The following is a 10,651-nucleotide window of genomic DNA, read 5'->3' as shown; positions in this document are numbered from 1 at the left end:
AAAGCACTTCAGCCCAGCCGGTATGGTTCAGTTGGTTGATTGCTGACCTATGCTCCAAGAGGTGCTGGTTTAATTCCCGGTTGGGGCACAGGCCTATGTTGCAGGCTTGATCCCCCATAATAGTCCTGCAGGACAATTGATGTTTCTCTCTCATCACTGTTCCTATCTCTCTCTTCCTTCCTCTCTCCTTAAAATTAATAAAAACATATTTCTTAAAAAAGCACTTCCAAATAATTGTAAAGTCAGCAAATGAGTTGGTAAATGAATGGTAAATAAATAGTCAACATGTTAAACTAAAGGAACAATGTAGCAATGTTTTCTTTGTATTTCCTATAAAAATACACAATCTAATGTGTAAAAGCCAAGTGCATAGTGTGCAGCAATTGATACCATAACATGGCATTGAAGTATTATCCTAATGACATATCCTGGAGTATAAACAAAAAGTTTTACATTTTTGACTTATTTCAATAGTGTCCTAAATACTATACTGCAACATTCTATGTTCTATACAGTCAAGTAGAAGTCATCTCATAGAACAATCTCTTGCTATGTGGTTCATTCCTTGCAACTGTAATATTTTTTTAAGCTTGAACCTGTATGATCCATAGTCATGCACCTTGAGAGAGTCAAAATGACATCTTGACACCTGACCTGCACTGCAGTATCTAGCCCATCAGTGAAATGCTGGCTCCACAAGAGAAAGCCAGGAAGGGATTGATTTATGTGGAAAGACCTAGAATAGCAGGAGAAAATTAGAGGGGGAAGTGTTAATGAACAGTTGGAGTCTTCAACTTTTCTCTCTGTACAGAAACAAAGGCATCCTGCCCAAGCCCACTCATTTGATAGCCTCTCACAGTCTAACTTCCCAAAGACCAAAGCTATTTGTAGGATAGTGTTTCTCTTACTTTTAGAAATGGTTTGACTTCAAAGAAATAAAAGTAGTAATTCATTTAGCAAGTTATAAGTAAACATCCAGCTACCAAGCATTATTTAAGAAGGATTTATCTTTGAAAAAATAAAGAAGGTTAGAAAATATATTTTTGAGCATCACATAAAATATAAGCAGACCGAAAAGGATTACTTCTGCTAAAACACATCTATCTCTTCAGTATATTGTCATATATGTTCTGATGGACTGCCACATTAGAGTTTCCAAATTCTAAATTTCTATAATAAAATATTTTTTCATGTTTTTGTGTTATATTTAGGTTACAAAAACATTACTTGCAATGGTGGGAGTATAGAAAGTACATTCAAATACAAAAATATATTAGCATTTCATGTACTGAGGTATACAACCCACACTTTAAATAAACAATACTAATATTAATTAATCCTCTTCATATTTCTTTTAACATCACTCTCACCTTGTTTTTTTGTTTTATTTTTTAGAGATATTTTTATTGATTTCGGAGAGGAAAGGAGAGGGATAAAGAGATAGAAACATCAATGGTGAGAGAGAATCACTGATCAGCTGCCTTCTGCACATCCCCCCACTAGGGATCAAGCCCATAACCCGGGCATGTGCCGTTGACCGGAATCAAACCCTGGACTCTTCAGTTCGCAGGCTGACACTCTTTCCACTGAGCCAAACCAGCTAGGGCTCTCACCTTGTTATTAAAAATACATCTATCAAAATCTTTCACCAGGAATTTGGGAGTGGGAGAAACGTTTTTAAAAATCTTATTTCCAATTCATTTTCCTTCAATTGTATTCAAGTGTAGAATCTGCTATAGAGTAATCTAGATATTGCATAATTCCATTTATTTTAGAGCTGAAAGGAACCAGTGCAACACTGATCAGACCCAGACTCGGGGGTGAGAATAAAAGGAAGATTTTGTATTTACAAAAGAAATGGTGGCCTTTGCTATAGACCAAAGCTTCCTTCTTTTCAAGGTGGAAATTATATGTCAGTTTAAGCCAATTTGGAAATCCAGGTGGTAGGTGATTCCTATTTAACTCTCTCCTTTTATTATAAGACTAGAGGCCCGGTGCACAAAAATTTGTGCACTCGGGGGGCAGGGGGAGGGGGGGGTCCCCCAGCCCGGCCTGTGCCCTCTCGCAGTCTGGGACCCCTCGGGAGAAGGGGATGTCCAACTGCCGGTTTAGGCCCAATCCTGGGATTGGGCCTAAACCGGCAGTCAGACATCCCTCTCACAATCTGGAACCACTGGCTCCTAAATGCTCACCTGCCTGCCTGCCTGATCTCCCCTAACTGCCTCCCCCACCAGCCTGGTTACCTCTTACTGCCCCACCCCTGCTGGCCTGGTCACCCCTCACTGCCCCCCCTCCCCCCTGCTGGTCTGGTTGCCCCAAACAGCCTGCTGCTCAGTCATTTGGTCAGCCCTCACTAACTTCCCTGCCGGCCTGGTCGCCCCATGCAGCCCACTGTTCAGTTGTTTGGTCGGCCCTCACTAACCCCCCTGCCAGCCTGGTTGACCCACACAGCCTGTTCGGTCGTCTATTCGGTTGTTTTGGTTGCAACGATTACTTAAGTTTTTATATATATAGATGATCTGAATGAACCTTTCCTTTAATCCATTAATGTATAAACCCCGTTCTTACTAGACCAACATCACACAGGTACCTCAGGCCTCAAGGTGCAATGGACCTTAGTATTGGCAACTGGTGATTGCTGGTGCCATTTCCACACCAAAAGGAATCCCCAACTCGCGGTGTGGTGAAGAGGAAAATTTATTCAGTGCTAACAGCTCAATTTTGCTACAGCACAGCTGTGACAACAGCAGCACTCTAGAACAGCTCAGTAGTATTACAGCTCAATTATAAAGCAGCACACAGGCCAAACAGCATGGCTTTTACTGCTCTGCGATGAGGGAAGTTTTCAGTCTTCCAGAGATTGGAAGTGGGCCTTCCACCCCAAGGAGAGCTGCCATATGTAAACAGCAGTCCCCACCTCTGGTCGCTGATTGGTCCATCCTCATGCAAATGAGGACTCCAAATGCTCCCAGTTTGATTGGACCCAAAAGATACTGTCCCGATTGTTCAGAATGGAGGCACTCTGATCTCTGATTGGTCAATGAAGATATTGATGAAGGATATAGCTGGGGGGCTCTGATTAGACAAGAAACGCCTCAGTCCTATTGGTTGAAATACAATTACAGAAACTCCTTTGTAAGGGTTGGTTCAAGTGGCAGGGACATAGTGCAAGCAGGCAGTTTAGTGTGGGAGGCAGGCAGCTCAGTGCAGGCTTTTCCCTGAGGTGTGATTTGCATGAGAGGCCCTCGTGTAGAAATGGCTGGTAGATTTTGCTTTTTAAATTTGAGACCAGATAAGCCACTGGGAGCCCTTTTTAGTAGGTATTTTCTTTCTCAGGGGCCACAGTAGCTAACAGTCAGCCTTTTCCTTGGTAGGGCCGTGTTGCTTGTTACCAGTCTCTATCTTTTATCAAGTAACAAGTATGTATCTGTAAACTATCATGTAGGAGCTTATATTATTTCAATTCAGGTTGACCTGATTCAATTTATCTCTTTTTTTAACTTTAAATTTATTTTAATTCATTTTCATTGAATTTATTTATTAGGTTAAGAAAAATATACAGGTTTCAGGTACACAATTCAACAACATATCACTGTACACTGTATTGTGCATTCACCACCCCACGTCAAGTCTACTTACATCACCATTTATCCCCCCTATACCCTCCTCCATCTCCCCTCACTCCCTTCCCCCTGTTGTCTATGCCCATGAGTTTTTCCTTTCTTTTTTCTTTTTTTGCTCTGTCCTTCAAACCCCTTATTATTAAAAAGTTCTCTGACAATATAATCAATGCTAACAAGGAAAGGGAAACAATGACATATGCAGATGTTGGGAGGCTCCAAATCTAAAATAAAATGAATAAATCTCTGATGATGGGGAATTTTAGTTCCTTGTGAAACAGGAATTTAGGGGTAAAATAGGACAGGTTTAGGAAATTTTGGAAATTTTGGAAATTAAGGGAACCATGGAGGAAGAACAGGGCTGCAGAGCAGCAGAAGGTATATTTCCATAGAATAGAGGAGCTGAAAAGCTGCAACAGGTACATTTCCATAGAACGAGGGAGCTGAGAACAGAAAAAGGTCTATATTTACAAAATAAAGGGAAGGAAGCCCTTCATCCAGAAGGAGGAGAAGAAAGCCCAAAGGGAATAGGAAAATAATAAGGAAAGCGGGGAGGAAAACCTCACATGTCTCCTGTGAGGTTCGACCTTTGAGACCAGGAGTTACTATAGTAACCAGTCTAAGGGAATAGTGACCAATCAGAGGGGATATCAAGGCACCAGGATCTGCAGCCTTTATAAGCCATAGGGAAAAAGAACTCAGGGGGACCCTTTCCCCCTCCCTACTTGGGAGCCCGTTCTGTGGGACTCTTTCCCTTTCCCCACGTGGGAGTCTGTACTTGTCCTTTAATAAATCTCCACCTTTGCTATACCACCTTCTGTCTGTGGATTCATTCTTCGATTCCGGTGGACAAAGAATCCGGGTTCCAGTCCAGGGAAACATCGTGTGTTCCAGTCCAAAAATTCCGTTATGATAGATTAAAGAGTAAGAGTGTACTAGTGAAATAGTATAAATTTTTAATTAATTATCATATTTCACCTACCGTCTCTAGAAGTTATTTTTCTTCTGAAATCATTTCTGACTAATAGACTGTTAATCTAGAAATCTTATCTTTGTTTGGTTTCTGGTTACCTTAGAGATCCCTTTTCTCTCTTGCCATTACCATGGAGATTGAGGTAGGCAGCAGCTGTTCTAACAGCAATTCCCAGGAAGTAGTATTTCACACACTGGATTCCAGGGGGTAGAGGGCTCCTCTCTTTTGTTCCTTATCTCCTTTTCAAACATGGCAAAACCACACCAGACTCTCCAAGGACACAGGGAGACAGCTAGCTGTGGGTTGGTCTTTTTCCAAATTATTTGGGAAGGTATTGGGAGGGAAACTAACTTTATTTATTTATTTATTTATTTATTTATTTAATTTTGGGACCTGTTAGTGCTCATTCTTTAAATACTACAGACTGTACCCATTATGAAGGGGGGGAAACTGTACATAAAATACATAGTTGGGTAAAAAATAAATAAATAAAAACTTTTATTTTTCTCCTTATTTTTCCACTCCCCTTATAGACTGTATCTATTACTATTTTTGAGGCTCTAATTGGTATATTTGCATGTTAACAGTTTAATTCAGTGCTGCAGTTTCCTTGCAACAGAAGGTACTTGTGCTATTTTCATTGATCTAATTAGAAAATTTACATATTGACAGACCTTCGAAGACTCCACCTGGAACATTTCCTTTGCATTTCCTAAAATATTGTTCTAAGCCTGGAGGCTCTCTGCCCTTTTGGGTGTGATCTAGTTTTCAATTAGTTAGCATGCCCTGGAGGTGTTTCAAGTCCACTGTTTTCAGGAACTTGATACTTGATTTATCTCACTTTATGAATAGCCTATCCTGTATAATATAGGGTGGGAGGCAGGCAGCTCAGTGCTGCTGCTTGGTTTGACTAATAAACTGATGTACAAGTGATGCTGCTTTCACAAATGACTTAAATCAAGAAAATGTGTGCAGGAAGCTCATTTAATACGATATGGTTTTAGATTGTATTTTATGGACCTGTATAAATTGCATGAACCATAAGAGAATACTAAAGAAAAATGAATAAAATCTGTTCATTAAAAGTTTCACATAATTTCAATCCTAAAAGTGCCAGCTAAACAAAATGTGGACAGCAACTTCCATTTGCATCAGTATTTCTTTTGTATGAGCCTAAGTACAGTCAGGACAGGAGTTTATAAGATGTTTTCTTTCAAATAAAAGAACAGATAATTGAAAGGGCGAGGGCTACGTCCTCCATCTTGCCCCGAATCCTCCATTTTTGGGCAGCAGCCATGTGCTCAGCAAGGAGCTTCTTCCCGGAAGCCCAAGCCTCTGCTAGCCACGCCTAGGATTTCTTTAAACTAACCAATGATAATCAAGGGAAGTGCGCGCCATAGATACGACCACATCCTGTGTAACAAGACCCCGACTTTTGCCTGGCCAATCGGCAAGGCCCACAGTCCTCTCTCCTCCCCTTACTCCAACCCCCCTATAAAACCTCTCTACCCACAAAGCTCTTGCTCTCGCATCCTGCCACTGCGTCGGTAAGGAGGGTAGAGGAGCCAAGCCCTTGCTTGAATAAAGACTCTGCTTTTGCATCAGACACGGCTGGCTCCCTGATGGTCTTTTGGGGATCCTGAAATCTGGGCATAGCAATAATAAGATATATTGTTGTTGGTTAGTACACCTGAGCTATGAAAGTTTAGTAATCTTGTATATGAAGAATTTTCTTTATGAATTATTACATAACAAACAATAAATTATCAAATCTATATTTGAATGTTCAAAAGAGCTGGACAAATAACCAACAGAAAGAAGAAAATCTTTTTAAAAAAAGCAATAATAGCCCTAGCAGGTTTGGCTCAGTGGATAGATAGAGCATTGGCCTGTGGACCAAAGGGTACCGGGTGCCATTTAGGTCAAGGGCAAGTACCTTGGTTGCAGGCTCCTCCCTGGCCTGGGCTCTGGTCAGGGCTTCTGCAGAAGGCAACCAATTGATGTGTTTCTATCACATTAATGTTTCTCTCTGTCCTTCCCTTTCTCTTCCACTCTCCCTAAAAATCAATGGGAAAATATCCCAGGGTGAGGATTAAAAAAAAAGCAATAATAAGCAATTCCTTCTTAGATCATGATCATTAATTCTACAAGTCTATAAGTCAGCCTCTAACATAGGATGAAACTGTCAATATCCATAGGTTAGAATCAAGTTCACCACTTCCTCTTTCTAACAAACTGATAGGTAAAGGATATTTTAATATCCAACACAGATGCCTAGCCTTTTTCTAGGTACAGCAAAAGGAGGCCACAAAAGAGATCATGTATTTGACCTGCATAGCTCTTGTTCTCTCTCTCATAGTTTGTTCTTTAGGCTTTTGTTCCCTTGTTTGTTTATTGCATGTTCTCTCATCATTACTAAAATAATCTAGGAAGAGCTACTTCTCATGTAGGAGAAAATGTTTTTGTCTCCCCAGACTCCTCCCCCTTTGTCAATCTTCCTGAAAATCTATTGTTAGCAAGAGCGATGCATAATGAAAGAAGACCTAGGATCCTCCCCATTTGCCATTCCCTTACATATTTGCAAGCTTGCTTAGCCTAGAGCTCTAAAGCACCCACTGGTTTAGGATTTCAGTTAAAGGCTCAGCTGGTAATTGAACTTGTATCAATGCCATATATTTCATTAAGAATATCATAGAGTTATTACTGGAAGCTAGAAATCTGGGTCAGATTGTTTCTACATCTTGCTTATGAAATCTCTTCTTTCAATATTTTTGCAACTCCATAAATCAGAATATTCCACTGAGCTTTCAGCCCCATGTTATTAAATTTAGAGAATGATTTTGTATTTACCTACAGTTAACAATTTCAATTTAAACTGTAGCTATTCCATAATGGAGAATATTAAAAAATTATTTTTACAATGAGTTAACACATTTCCTTGATAATTTCATTTGCCCCACTGTCTTCTGCTTCCCATTGTAATATATTATTCTCATGTTTCAGAGATCAGAGATACAAGAGATATTTCATGTTTTAGCAAGAGATAAAATAACACTTCAGCATGTAAATGGTTATATTGGCTCAACTGCAATATAGAGGTAATGCTTATTCAGGAAGACACAACTAAAATGACAAAAAATGAAAGTTCTACCTCATTTTGACTAGAGTCAAGTAAGCATGGCCTAAGAAGATGTTTGTAAAATTTCAGAATTTTGACTAGTTCATATCTTTTGGTATGCCTTTTCCAAAAATATTTTGAAACTATTTTTCAAACCATGCTGTGATTGATGACTTTCTTGTTGAATACAGCTCATTTCGGAGGTGCTATTTTTTTTCTCATTTCAAGCATTCTGTTATCTTTTAGATGAAGCCATTCATAAAGGTTTATGTGTAAATGAATCATGAAGTGAAAAAGTAAATTCACCACTCAATATTCAGGAGTTTAATATTCAAAGAAGAATATGTCTAAAAAGAAATACTGTTTTCTTTTTGCGTTGCATATACTTCCATAAAACTCAGAGTTCTGTGCACTGACCTTCAATACTTCTAATATTTGGACCTAAATTTGAACAAAAGTTGAGGTATTTATTAATATAAATATGTTTGAAACAGTATACTATTTTAATAATTATACATAAGAATAAATTATCTACATAAGTTATTTTACATAAAACATGGTATTTTAAAAGTAATGATACCACATAACCCACATCTATAGGTGTATTCCACTGATTAATTTTAAGGCAAGGAACTTTTATCATTTCTGTAATGCTCCTATAAATATCATTTATCACTTATGGGCATCAGTTAATAGTCAGGTAGCTGAGAAAATGAATAATAATCCTAGCTTTTGTTCCAGAGACTCCTTTCCTTATTTTCCTTTGTCTGATGAAGGCTTTAAGAAGAAGTTATTGAATCTCAGTCTATGCAAACTGTTTCTCTTTAAACAAAAAACATGTAATGAACCAAGAGAAGCATTCTCTGAATGGACATATGAAACAAATTATTTCATGAGGATGAAAAAAATCTGGGCTCTAAAATAAGATTGCTGGCTTTGCAGAAAGAAAAATAATATTGTTTAGACAGATAATAAAATTGCAAATGTATATGCCACAGGTATACATGTATTAGGACTGTTTAGTGTATAAATTTGACGTCTTTGTGAGTTGATAATATGTTCTTCCTTTCAGCAAAAGTCCTCTTGCTATGCACTAACACATAGGTGACTAGTTTTTCTCTGGTAACTTACATTCCCACCTAATGAGAACTGGAGAAATATATTAGGTTGGATACTCTTTTTAATATATATTTTTATTGATTTTAGAGAGGAAGGGAGAGGGAAAGATAGAAACATCAATGATGAGAATCATTGATCAGCTGCCTCTTGGACGCCCCCTACTGGGGATTGTGCCGGCAACCCAGGCATGTGCCCTTGACAGGAATTGAACCTGGGACCCTTCAGTCCTCAGGCTGACACTGTATCCACTGAGTCAAACCAGCCAGGGCTGGTTGGATATTTTACATCCTACTTTGCAGGGTTCTGATAGTTACCCTCTACCCATTCTGACAAAAACAAAACAACTGAAAACACCAATACCACTACAACAATAATAACAAACACCACAAAAATGCCAATAGGCTATTCTCAGGTTATATACTTAGGTAGAGACTTTGGGCATAATCATGACTAATTTATTTCAAGCAGTATGCACTCAATCAAGTCATATATAATGTATAATAAATTCCTATCCATCTCCAAATATCTTGCTATAATTTCCCATATATAGTATAGAGGATATATTATTTTAGCAGGAAACAAGATAGGGTAAAATTAAAACTTATAATAATTTCACTTTAGAGGAAATAAATATGATTCAGGAGAAAGTAGACAATATTTAGGTTACAATATGTACTGTTGAGTAAAGGAAGAAAACACCCACATATGTGAGAACTGAAAACAGCATTCCTTCCTGTTCCTAACTTTAACAAATTGGGACCAGACATATTTTTCTGTTTCTCTGTTAAATAATGCAGAGAAAAAGCAAAAAAATAAATATGACACTTGATCCAAGGGAATACCTGCTAATGGAAAATAAAACTGTGAACAGAGTATTATGCTAAGCGAAATAAGCCAGTTAGAGAAAGATAAATATCACATGATCTCACTCATTTGTGGAATATAATGAACAACATAAACTGATGAACAAAAATAACAACATAAACTGATCCGGAGACAGAGAAGCATCAAACAGACCGTCAAACTTCAGAGGGAAGGCAGGGGAGGGTGAGGGGAGGTGGATAAGAGATCAACCAAAGGACTTGGATGCATGCATATGAGCATAACCAATGGACCCAGACTGTAGGGGGGTGAGCGCATGTGCTGGGGGATGGAGGGTGGCTGGGGAGAGGTCAATGGGGGAAAAAGGAGACTCATGTAATACTTTAAATAATTAAGAATTTAAATTAAAAAAAGAATAATAACTTTTTCATCAAGCCTTTTCTTAAGACCCTGACTTTACTGTTCCCACCAACTCAAAGTTGTTATATCATAAAATCTGCCCAATCACAAACAGTTCCCCACCATGCAAGACCTGCCTTAAAATCATCCAGCCCAGGGTCTAAAAATAATATAACTTCCCTCACTTGCCCTTTCTGAGATCAATTAAGATTTTGTAGAGGCCTAATAAGCTTACCTATGCTTGACCAAAGGGGCTATTCTAGTGATCTTTTGGTGAGCTGATACTTGACAATCCCGATCCTCCAGGTTCTCCCAGCATTCTTTTAAGACAGCCACGCTGCTATAGCTCTAAGTCAACACCTTTGGTTTAGAAGAGCTCATGTGTCCCTGAGCCTCTTGCTCAGGGAGGTCTGTTGTAACATAGTTAAGTAGATTACATTAGATTTGTTATTTAATTTGTCTTCATTAGTCTCCCATATTATAAGTTTACTTGGTTTTCTAGGAATAACCAACAATGTTAGCAATTATTTGAATAACTTATCAGATTCAAAAACTCTTCTTGAAAAACAATGCCTTGTTACTAACAGCACTGCTATTTCT

This window comes from Myotis brandtii, unplaced genomic scaffold (assembly GCF_000412655.1).
Source record: "Myotis brandtii unplaced genomic scaffold, ASM41265v1 scaffold12, whole genome shotgun sequence".
In the NCBI taxonomy this organism is placed as follows: Eukaryota; Metazoa; Chordata; class Mammalia; order Chiroptera; family Vespertilionidae; genus Myotis; species Myotis brandtii.
This window is presented reverse-complemented; position numbering follows the sequence as displayed.